This window comes from Xiphias gladius, chromosome 10, assembly GCF_016859285.1.
Source record: "Xiphias gladius isolate SHS-SW01 ecotype Sanya breed wild chromosome 10, ASM1685928v1, whole genome shotgun sequence".
NCBI classification, from domain to species: Eukaryota; Metazoa; Chordata; class Actinopteri; order Istiophoriformes; family Xiphiidae; genus Xiphias; species Xiphias gladius.
In genome coordinates, this window is record NC_053409.1 from 25813479 (window position 1) to 25825604 (window position 12126).

Here is a 12126-nt window from a genome sequence, read left to right on the forward strand (position 1 = left end):
ACAGGGGGCCATTTTTCTTCAACATGTACATGTATCTGAAAAACCGATAAGATTTAAAGTAACTGCAGAATGTTCACTGCCAACGTTTTTCAGTTGGTTATACCTGCAATATCTGGATGAGGAAACTACATATGGTTAAGCTTTGGTTACATTTAGTCAACTTAGACCCCTTGAATACAGTTAGTCATGGATGGTCATGGTCATAACTACAAACATAACACTGAACCTCTGAATTTTATCAGTGTTTTGCAGATAAATTCAACGCTAACATTTCTGGGCAGCATTTTGTCTCCCGCCAAAAAACAATGAGACTTAATTGCATAAATGAGGTTTATTGAATTTCCATGCATACAACCTTCAGATTCCAAAACATAATCCAAAAGTATAGTATTTAGAAATATTTCCAAATTATATTTCTAAATGACTTCTGATTAACCCTCTAACAAAGCTAAGTTCTCAAGACTTTAATTTTAGTAAACTTCGACTCAACACATTCACTAAAACCTGCTATTTGTTTAAAAAAGCTCTTAGAAGTTGAAGTAGTGTTATCGGATAACAGAGACTATAGAAGTAATGATTGGACCACAAGGTAACATGCTGCAAGTTCATACCTGCCATGTTATTACCGTGGCGAATCTAAGCACTTTTAATATCTTAACTGAGGAAAAAAACAATATGCGTGTGTATAAACAGTAATTGTGGTGTAGTTAGACTCAAATTGTATGTTGAAATTGTAAACTGCAAGATAGAAGGAAGTTACAGTAAATAATTAAAGGGAATGTGTGTGTGTGTGATAACATTCAGTGTCTGTTGCGGGTGTATATTCGTGTACAGTGTCACTTCACTTTTCTTCACTAACCTTTGTTATAGTCAAATATGTGGCAAAGCTTTGGCCAATCAACATTAAGCTTTTAAAAAAATATATCTTCGCTGTGTGTGTGTGTGTGTGCGTGTGTGTGCGTTGTTGCTAAGTTTAGTAATACATGGTGTTAATGAGGTCAGATGAAAGCAGGGCTGTTTTGAAGCGATGGATGTATAGCGGAAACAGCAGTTTGCCTTAAAAGCCACGGGACGCTAACAGGATACTAATCAGCCTACATCACACAGTGAACAGCTAGCTGCGCTGATTAGCCTAGCCCCGCCGTGTGACTGACAACCAGGAACACACACACACACACAAATACACACGTACACAGTCGTACAAGCGAACGTGCAGAAATAGAAATGCGTACACGCAGAAGTGCATTATGCAATATGCAAATGAGATACACAGGAATACATTCACACACACACACATAAATAAATGTATAAAAATATAAAGATGACTGTATTAACACACACATAAAAACACACTTTTACAGACAGTGCACAGATGACATGGAAATAAGCCGGTAAATTTAGTCACAGAAAGTTTTAAACCTCCATGAAGACACACGACATCAATCGATATGATTTTTTGATAACGAGAACAAACTTTTATACGAACATTCATTTTGTAAAAATCTTTATTGAATCTCTAAAAGCCCCATTTAAGGTATTAACAATCTTGTCCGGGCATAGAATAATAAACAGTCCCATTTTGTTCAGTGTCCCTGTGTGTTACCTCAGTCCTCGTCAAGTTGAGTTTAAGCCCGAAGAGCGAGGGCATTTTGTGTGGTGGTCTCCTCAGGCGTCTGTTTGATGGTTAAGACTTGGCTCCAGGGTTTAGAGTTAGAATGATGTTAAGGCGAGGGTGAGCTGAAGATCTAGGCGCTCGAGGCACTGACCTCGAACTACGGCGCTCCCCGTTTGCGTCTGGCCGGGGACGTCTGCATCGGCATGTCATTCGCCAACTCGTTTCCTTTCATCTCCCCGATGTGGCCTATTGATTAAAGTTATAAAATGGACAAATAATATTAAAAATTTAAAAAATCAATTATGTTAAGACGTAGTTGGTGGGCAGAAACAGGTCTTACACCCCACCTCCCCTGGCCCCTTGCAGTATCTTTTCATTTAATTATTGCAGGTAGCCTGAGCTTTGCAGATGGTTTCCTGTTCCTGTATTTTATGTAATCTGTGAAGTGGCTGATAGTGTTTTGTCTGTGTTGTTCTGTTGAGAGCATAAAGAAGATCCCGTTGTGCCAGTGTATTCATTCTAATAGTACATTTTTTTTACTGTGCCGTGTTCGTATTGTAAATATTGTTCCACTGACATGAGCTCATGTGGTGTTGTCAAGATGGACCCCAGACGGCGCCGATCTGCCGAATAAGTCCTAGATTGCAGCCGCTCCGCATCGCCCACCGCAGACATGTTCCCACAGCTACGTGTCGTGGGGCAGAGGTCGGAGCTAGGGGCTAGTTTTTTCTGGTCCTGGTCTGGATCCTCTTCTACACCGTTCTTTATTTTGACCATTTCCCTCTTTCACTTCTTCCTCTGGTTTGAAATTCATTCTCAGCAGGGATTAAAAAGTCCCTCGTTCACAGTTAGTCGCCGGGTCGTTATGGTCACACCACAGAAAGACAAGTCATAGAGGCAGAATTGTAAAATTTACATCTACGAGAGCGGATCAGTTTCGCATTAAGTGACCTTGTGGTTGGATGTTATCATTTGTTTGTTCCCATAACCAACAGGTCTAATATTTTGGTTGTGATGTTTGTTTCTAATGGTCAGTGAGACCAGAAGAACAAACTCCACAGGCTTTAGTCACAGTTTTGTTTGTTTGTTTGTTTGTTGAGGGTTTTTTTTTGGAATACTTAGTTTTCATTCATGTCATTAGATTGTCACTAGATTGTTCATGTTTGACGAAAAGTTACCAAAATCCTTGTCACATTGTTCACTGTGATGATATTTTCATCAGACATCGTGGTAATCGGATAGGGAAGAATTTATCAAGTTGTAAATCGATCGGTATTAATGGGAACGCAGCAACCATGCATCAGTGTACGCTCACACAAACGTACGCGCAAACGTCTTTGCTCACGCGCGCACACAGGCTGCCTAAATGATGAAACTGTATAGAAATGAGACTTTATCTGGAGAAAGTGAGTCGAGCCGCTCTTACTTTTGATCTTTGTCACAGCTCTCAGTGGGAAGCCATTGATTTCTGGCAGAAAGAGGCTGTGAGCTTCTGGAGAAATGAAGATTGGAAATATTGATAGCAGTCATTTGTATGGAGAGAGATAGAGAGAGCGAGAGAGAGCGAGGCTAAATGGAGAGAAAGGGCTCCATTTTAAGAGGAGTCGACTCCATTTCAGCCATCGTTTGTCTGTTTTTGGCGTTTGGACTCGTAAATGGGTTCGATGTCTGTGCTGCCGCTTTTTACTGTACAGCTGTATGAGAAAGCAGCAGGGGTAGGCAGAGGTCACAAGGGTACACGGACACACACACACACACACACACACACACACTTATAAAACACACATGCACGTACACAAACTAATGTACCGAGACATTTCAAAAAGACACACTGCTGCATTAAGACCAGTGCTCAATTGAACATAATCACATACACAAACATAAGTATCTGCACAAAAGTGTTTGTCAGTCAAAACACAAACTTCTAGCTCTCCATTAGAGGTGTCTCCAATACAGACGCCTTAGATTTGTCCAGGTTTTGAGATGTTTGCCTCTGAGATTTCTGTCTCCGCCCAAATACAGTGGAGGTGAATGTAGTTTTAAAAGTAGTTCAGATGTAAACTGTCAAAAGTTTTCATTGAAACTTCTTTCTACAGAAGAAATTAGTTCCTATGAAAGCTGTCCACAATTTTCTCAGTGAAACAAATTTTCATTTTCATTCGCCTCCATTTCATTGGGGAGGAAGAGGAATGTCAGGAACAGAATTGTCAAAACCTGCGTGGCTAATACGACTAGGGGTACTAAGGTCCACTTAGTGGTTTTTCCATGTTGGATGAGAAGTCCTGTTCATGAAACGTCCTACTAAAGACTAATTTAACACCAGACTTAAAAGCAGTATTTCACTGCCCCGTCCGAATGAAAATTCCGTGTCTGTTTTACCTCTGGTATAACCAGACCTATCAGTGATGAGCTGCGGAACTCTGCTCTGTTTTTACCTGTAACCGCACCTGACGGTTATATTACGGGGTCTTGGAGCACACCTGTACATCGCTGCAGCCAGCTGAGAAGTTCAACCACTGGAGATCAGCAGAAATACATCTACTTAACTTACTATTTACGGACAAGTGGTGTGTCAAGTAAAAAGACTGTACAGCCGTGTACCGACCGGCGTTCTCGCCAGTCCAGCCTGGTCAAATGCAGGTTAGAGTCTAAAAGTCATCATCCTCTTTATGGTATTTATACTAATGTTAACCACATATCCAGGAGAGGTAGAAGTGATGGGAACCTCCTCTATGTCTTTTTCATGAGTTGAAATAGGAATCGAGACAGTGTCTATGCCGTTCTCTCATGCTCACTGCACCACCGCCACCACCATCCAACTGTCTGTCTGCAACCTGGCTCTTAATTGAATTAGCGCTACTTTAAGATATGGCGTCGGCCAGACGTTCCTCCAGCAGGCCCCGGGCCTCCGATGACTCTCTATTGTACTGGAGACGCTCTGGGGGCCGGACACACCAAGAATTAATAGACTGAGTGTGACACACACACACACACACACACACACACACACACACACACACACAGGTACAGGCACAAATACACACCTGCTCTCTAGTGTGTACGGATACGGAGAATGAAAATGAATCTCACGCACACTGACGGCTCTCTCTAGAAGGTTAAGTGTTGCCTGTCGCTGGTTTTCTTGCATCTTCTGCCTTTATTTAATTATCTGAATTTCATATTATCACCGCAGACATCTCAGTAACACTGCACTTACTAAAGTGAAGACACGTGTTGAATCCAATGAATCAAAGAATAATGATTTAGACGATTTTATCGCTTTCTCAAAACGTATTATTTTTTTAGTTTTCCTGTAAATTTAATTTCGAAATAAATTACTCTTTTCTGATGCTGCCACACACACCGTTGGTATTTCAAAAATCTAATAAAAAAACTAAAGAAAATGTCATGTTTCTGAGTGATGGTTGGGGTTTAAGTTATTCCGTAAAAAGTGTAGAAACTTATAGAGTTCTCTGGATCATTTATGTTTTCAAAACAAAAAACAAAAAAACATGACACACCTTCACAATAATTCATATAAAGCTAAATTCACCATCAGTCACAGCAACAAACACAAAAATAAATAAATCGATAAAATAAATCGGTCACTACAAAAAGCAATGAATAGTAGTTTAGCACCATTTACTCAACACACACTCTGAGCCGGTGAACCGGATGAAATGTCGCAGAGATTTATATATATAATATTTACAAAAATTCAATGGAAATTTTCCTGAAATTACACGTAACTTTTTTCTCATGAGAGACAGCGAAACAGCTCAGTAAACCAAGTTTATAGGTTTTTTTCCATAAATATTACAACCAAGTTCTGATCTTTTTATTTTAACTTTTGTGATCTCATGATCACATTATTGATATATTACTTTCCCGTGTTAAAAACCGTTTGCAGTCACGAGACAAAGGTGTAATAGTTAGTTTAAGATTAGGGTTTAGGAAAATCAGAAAAAAAAGACCTTGTGATCATGCAAAACCAAAATGTAAAATTCATTTTTTCTTTCTTTCTTTCTCGGGAATGGGAGTGGATTACTGTTCATGTTCAAAAGTCCCAGTTGCTTTAGTCAGACAGACACACACTGTTAGGAGGCAACCTCTGAAAACACACACACACACACACACACACACACACAGATGCTAGCATAGATTGTGGATATCAGTGTGAGCATTTAGCCCATTCTTCTGAAGTGAAGCTCAATAAACTGCCCTCCTGTCTCTTTATCTGTCTGTCCCTGTGTCCGTGTACATCTCTCTTTGCTTTATCTATCTCTCTCAATTCTCCTCTTTCTTCTGCTTTTTCTTTCTCTCCCTTATTACTTGTATCAACCCGTGTTTTTCTCTGTATCTGTCGTTCCCGCCTCATCTCTTTCCCTGTCTCTTTCTTGTTATCTGTTCAGCTGCTCCCTCTCTCCCCTGCTGTTGACAGTAGATGAACCCGCCCTCCCCTACTGTTTGTTACCCACAGCCCCTCATCCCCCGCACCCCTCCAATCATGCTCTTTGCCCTCCGGTCCTCCTCATCATTTGTAACACATGACCCCCCTCTCCAGGTTGTTTCTATTTATAGCTCTCCTTCCTCCTGCGGTTTGTAAGATTTAACCTCCCCACAGTTTGTAGCATGAACCTGCCCATTCCTTTCCTGTTCATGACTCATGACCCCGCCCACCTCCTGCTGTTCATGTACCCACCCATCTCACCCCCTGCCCTAAAACAGGACCTAATTCTGTTTTCCCTCCATTGGACGTGACATGACGAGTTGACAGGGACTACCCGATATACACCTCACACTTCCCAAGTGTTTGTAATTCCTGAATCTTTCAGACCGTCCGAAACAAATTTCAGTATATTCATGCGCAGCTTCCATATTTGTGTGGTAATATCGAGGACTAGTCCAGCCGTCGCTGCGATGCAGGAGAACTCAATCCTAACTCCTCTCCCTTGTGCTCCCTCGTAGACGAGCTCACCTGCCCCCCTTTGTGTACCTGTTCCTCAGTTCACCTGCCATTTGTAAGTCTTAAACCCACCCATACTCGTATACCTTATTTTGACACAGGAGTGTCAGTAGGGGCACGCAGTTCTGAAGGTCTGATACTGTGGCTGTTGATTTCACCACTTTTCCCTTATACCTGTCAGCCCTAAATCCCTCACTCTACCGGAGACTTGAGTTTCTCCGCCGAATTCTAAATGTCTCTAATCCATTTGCTTCTCCTCTTTTTTCGACGTCAGGGGTCTGTAAAACCGAGGCCTGAATTTTTTCTGAATCCATTTGTCTAGTTGGTTCCCCAACGGCATTTCCTTTTCTCTTTTCTTTTGGATCATGTGAATGTGTCTGGCGTATGCTGAATGTTTGTCTGCATGTCTGCCACTCTGGGTGCAGTGACCTTTGTGACTTCTGTGTACAGTGACTTTCATACACTCTATACTCTGCCCATAGTACAGTATATGAACCACCCCCTCAGCATCTCTCAGACAGCTAATAGAAGGTGACAGCGCAGCTCTGATATCAATACCTGCTGCATGATGAGGATTAAAGATCCGCCGACTCCCTGCCAAGAACACAGGCTGCTGTCTGTGTGTGTGTGTGTGTGTGTGTGTTTGTGCCTTTTGATTATGCCCGTCTGTGTGTGTTTCTTGGTTGTAGCTCTGTTTGTGTTTATTTCTCGCTTTGGTGTGTGAGTGTGTTTGGTGTGTGTACGGTCGTTGGTGTTTTGAAGAGGTGTTTTCTCGTTAAGAGTTGCTCGTTAGGGGTTGAAGGCTAGTAAACAGGTGAGACGTTGCCACGGTAACGGCATCAACAAACAGATCAGACTTTCATCTTCATCTGCTTGGGAGGAGAAGAAAACACTCGGCTCTTTCATCTGCTAAAGGAGTAGAGACAGAGTGAATAAAAACACAGAATAGAGACAGAAGCAGGAGAAAGCTCAGAAAACGAGAGGAAGCAGAGAGAGACGGTTGCAAAGAGTGAGAAGGAGAGAGAAGAAAAGAGCAGACAGGAGAGATAAAAAAGACAGGAGGTGGACGATGAGAAAAAGAAAGATGAAAATAGAAAAGGACAAGAAAACACTTATTTAATCAGCTAAAAAGTCAAAAGAAACAAACAGAAAGATGGAGAGAATGATGGAGACAGAAGAGGGAGCTTGTAAGGAAAGAGGGACAACATGAGAGAAGAAGAGGAACAGAGAAAGAAAAGAATAAAGGTCAGAAGGAAACAAGAAGGAAAGTTGGAAACATTCTGAGCCATTTGTCGTCATTTGGATTTTGATCTTTTCATAACCAGATAACTTGATGACATTTTTCCTTCATTCAGCATAATTCAGCCTGACTCAGTGGCGCCTCTGTGCCATGGAGTGGACGTCAGTGTGGAGCATTGCCATCCCATCATGAACAAAATACTGGTTCAAACGCAGATTTCAAGCAACAGGTGTACATCACCTGCATAATCTTGGAGAAGTAGGTGCAAAACAACAGTTTTCTTCACACGTAGCGTTAAGCCTTCATCGCAAGCTCGCCACGGGTCATGAAGCCGCAACCAGCAGTTTTAATCAATGATGCTGCATGACGGTCTGGTATTTATCGATGACGTGTGCATTGAGCATCCGTAGGACTGACTTGTAAAAGTAGATTTGGTGTCAAAAAATTGTCTTGCACTAGCTGGTGTTTTCCTAGGCCAGCAGTTGCCAACCTGATAAACCTAACAACTCATGAGATGAAATAAAGTGATAAGAAAGAAAAAGAAAAACACACAAAAATATGTTTCTTTTTGACGTCTTTCTGATTTAGCTTTCTGGGAAAAACCATTACCGTAATCAAAAATCAATAGTTTTTGGCCAAAAAAGTACAGTAAACATTCCTGATAGGCTACTTGTGCAGTTTTTTCAGACCTTAAACTTGCTGTCGTTTGCCTCCGTCACATCTCTGCTCATCGCTCCCTGTCGTGTCCACAACAGGATACTGATCATTACCAAAGCGGGTCATGAGCACATAAGGTCACCTGGAGTACGTCTATGCATACAGTAGTTGATCTGCATGTCATCACTGGCCTGTGGAAAAACCATGTTTATTTGTGTTTCCAAAAATATCAACTTTTCACAAGCTAAGTGTCTTGTTTTCACCTTAGTGACGATACCTTTTTTCAGATTATCCAATGGGTTTTTTAATGGTTTATTTAGTGAAGAAGTAAGGGAATTTTCTTCCCTTACCCATAAAGGAACACCTAGTCCTTAATTTGACTTACTTACAAGAATTCTACTTGAATTTGAAGATAAATGGTTTTCACTACACAGCAACAGTGTGCTGTGTTCTTGTTACTGCTACCTAGCTAACATGAAGACAAACAAAACCACTGAGTGTTAGAGTTTTGAACAGAGGAAGTAGGGGAGATAAAAGGCCTAACTTGCGTTATGATATCCAGATGTTTGACCGACTCAGAGCCTAACCTTTATTTCAGTTCAGTGATACCTTTGATAGAAAACAAAAAACATCCCTGGAGACATCAGTAAGGAGAGAGACAAATAGAGACGGAGGAGAAAACCACTTTCATCTGCAGTAATAGCAGGAAAAGACAGAGAGACAAAACAATGGATAAGAGACAGGGTGAAAAATGGAGATAGAGAAGATAGTAGTAAAGAAAGAGGAAGAGTAGGAATGACTGAGGGTACTAAGGTGGAAAAAATTAGACAGATGGAAGGACTATAGAGGAGGGACAGAGACAAAAAGAAAAAGAGAGACGAACAGGGAAAGAGAGAACGGCCTGTAAAGTGAGATGCAGAAAGGGTGGAAGAAAAAGATGGATGATGGAAAGAGTTGAAAAGACGAATATACAGAGAAATGCATGCAGACAGAAGGAGATTGAATTTTATTGATAGCAGCGTTTTAACTCACCGCGGCGTGTTCGCTCTGCTGCATTAGTGAGAACAGTAAATGCTTTCACTCACAAAGACTTCATATATCCTCCATTTGTTTACTGCTGCTGAATATTTTAAGAGTAAAGCTTTCATCCCTAAAATGTTGCCGCGTGTCGAGCGGGCAAAAGGACTTCAGCTAATAACTTGCAATAATCAATAAGACTTAATGTCAGCAGTGATCCATTTTGACTCTCACATGAGAGTCTCTGAGATGTTTTTCAAAGCAAATGTTTTCTTTAATCAAGCAGCTGATCATCTTAAAGAATTTTTTGTTTGACCCTTCAAATCCTGGATGCTGCCTTTGCTCCGGGCCTGATTAGTTACGAATTATCTTTTATCTTATCTTTCACCATTCATTGTTATTTTCACCATTAGACTGCCTAGGAATACCATCAGTTGTTATGTCAATGGCACTATAAGTGTTGTGGGACAGCTTTTATCATATGCAATATAAAATCTTTTGGGTTTTTTGCCTGTATGTCCAAAACGGTCAAACCTACTAGCTCTTCCTTCGGCTTTCAAACACACCTCATGGTCTTTTTCAGCGTTTACTATAAAAAAAATAATGCTGCATCGGCTCCTATCAGTTCCTGTTTGCACTGTAACCATGGCTGTACAGACACAATTGGTGGATTCACTTTTAAAATGAAGAAAAACATCAAAATTTGGTGATTGAGGCAAGATCTAAGGTTATAAGAAGAGTCTTTCTCTATGATTTTTAGTTGGTTATAATAGTACTACGTGACCAATGACCTCTGACCTTATCACAAGTTGCACACGGGAAAATACAAAAAAATGAATTTGGAGTCAAGCTCTCACTTTGTCGGAGTACTGGATTGATATTTTGATGTATATGGGTTACCAGTTTTTTATCAAACACAGCAGTAAAGTGTTGGGAGAGAAGCCTCTTACTTTACCGTCTGCTTCCATTTTCAGTGAAATTCTCTAAAAGCCTGGATAATGCCAACTTCGTTCGAGTTGGTGGAGGCACAGCATCAAGTTTCATTCCATAATGTTGTGTGGCCAATTTGATTGAAGTCTTAGAAAATTATAAATGGCACTTTATCAAACAACTTCAGATATATCCTTTAAAGACGAGACCGTCATTGAGATTTTTAGTTGACAGCATGAAAAAACTTTGAAGTCTGGATCCTTTAAACTTACGACATATTCTGCTTCAAAAACACAACCTGACATTTATAGTATGTACTATTCATATAAGTGTAGGGAATATCATGTTTTATAGATCATAAAAACATGAATATGTCACCCATTGCAACGGCATGGCTTTTTCCCAAAGGGCAACACACAGTGGGGACATAATGACAAGCATCAGCTCATCAGGATACACCAATGTGCCATGTCTCAGCAATGTTCCTCGTCAGTTCTCCTGGAAAGCAGCACTTTTAATACACGAGCTTTATGGATCGGCGTTACCTGGCAGCTGTACCTTTGACACGTTCGATGTGTGTTACGTGGGGGCCAGCAAGGCTGGCATAAGTCTACATGTTTCTCTCATTGTCAACAAAATCCCATGTGCAGACTCAAACCAACAATGTGTTGGTCCGTCTCAACACTGTCTGACTTCTCTACCCTGCCTGGGGCTCTCAGTCCAAAGCCCTTTGGTTCCTACTGGAGACATTAATCTGTAACAACGCCTCACAAATTATATAGTTTCATTTTTAAAAAGGCTCAGTGATTTCCTAAAACAGCTGGGAACAGTTCATCCAACAAACAGGAGGAGCTAGCGCATTTGTTGGGGACTATTTTCAGCCGCGGATTAATCCACACTTGGTGCTGAAGCGAGCGTTTGTGGCAGCGGGGCGGTGGGTGTGGAACTGAGTCAAAATAAACCAGTAATGAAGGAACATGTCGCCCGGTGCAACAGTGTGACTCACTGATGTGTTTTAATCGTTTCTGGAAACAGTGGAGCTCCGTGGCTCAGAGAAACAAGAGATATCAGGCTTTGGAGACGCACACGATGCTTGTGAGAAGGAGACATTCAGTGTGAGTTTCGACGTCTTCAGGCAACTTGTTTGTAATAACGAAGTGATAAAATAACATCATTGTTATCCTTTTAAATTGTGCAATCAACAGTGTTTTATTCAGCTTTTCTCCGACGGCCTGAAAATCCTGGACTGAACTGAGAGGGGCATTCAACATCACACACACACACCTCACCCCGCCGTCCCTCCGTCCCCGCCCCTCGAGGCCCCCACTTGTCCTCTGTGTCTTTGTCCTTTAGGCGTCTAATTGGGTGCCTGTTTAGAAAAGGAAAGGTGTTAAGTGGGGGGAATTCCCATAATGCTCTTTTACTGGGAGAGAGGACAATGGGGACTAATTGGTTCCTATCAGAAGATAGAAGAGAGAGAGAGAGAGAGGGAGGGACACTTAAGGCATATAGAGGGAAGAGAAGCATTATGGGTGGATGGTGTAAGTGTGTGAGCAGTGTAGGATGTTGGCTGTGTTGTAGGAACGACTAAACAAGATGTGAGTGTTTTGTATTGCACTGTTTTCTTGTGGGAATGGCCGAAACAGGCTGTGTGTGTGTTGTGGGAATGACTAGTTTTTGGAACATGAAATTTGTGTGTGT

At 41.3% G+C, this 12126-nt stretch overlaps 1 protein-coding gene across 1 annotated transcript in view; it reads left to right on the top strand.

The window, feature by feature from the left end:
• akap6 (A kinase (PRKA) anchor protein 6) overlaps nucleotides 1–12126 on the top strand; it is a 190619-nt gene that overhangs the window by 145107 nt on the left and 33386 nt on the right. The window lies entirely within an intron of this gene.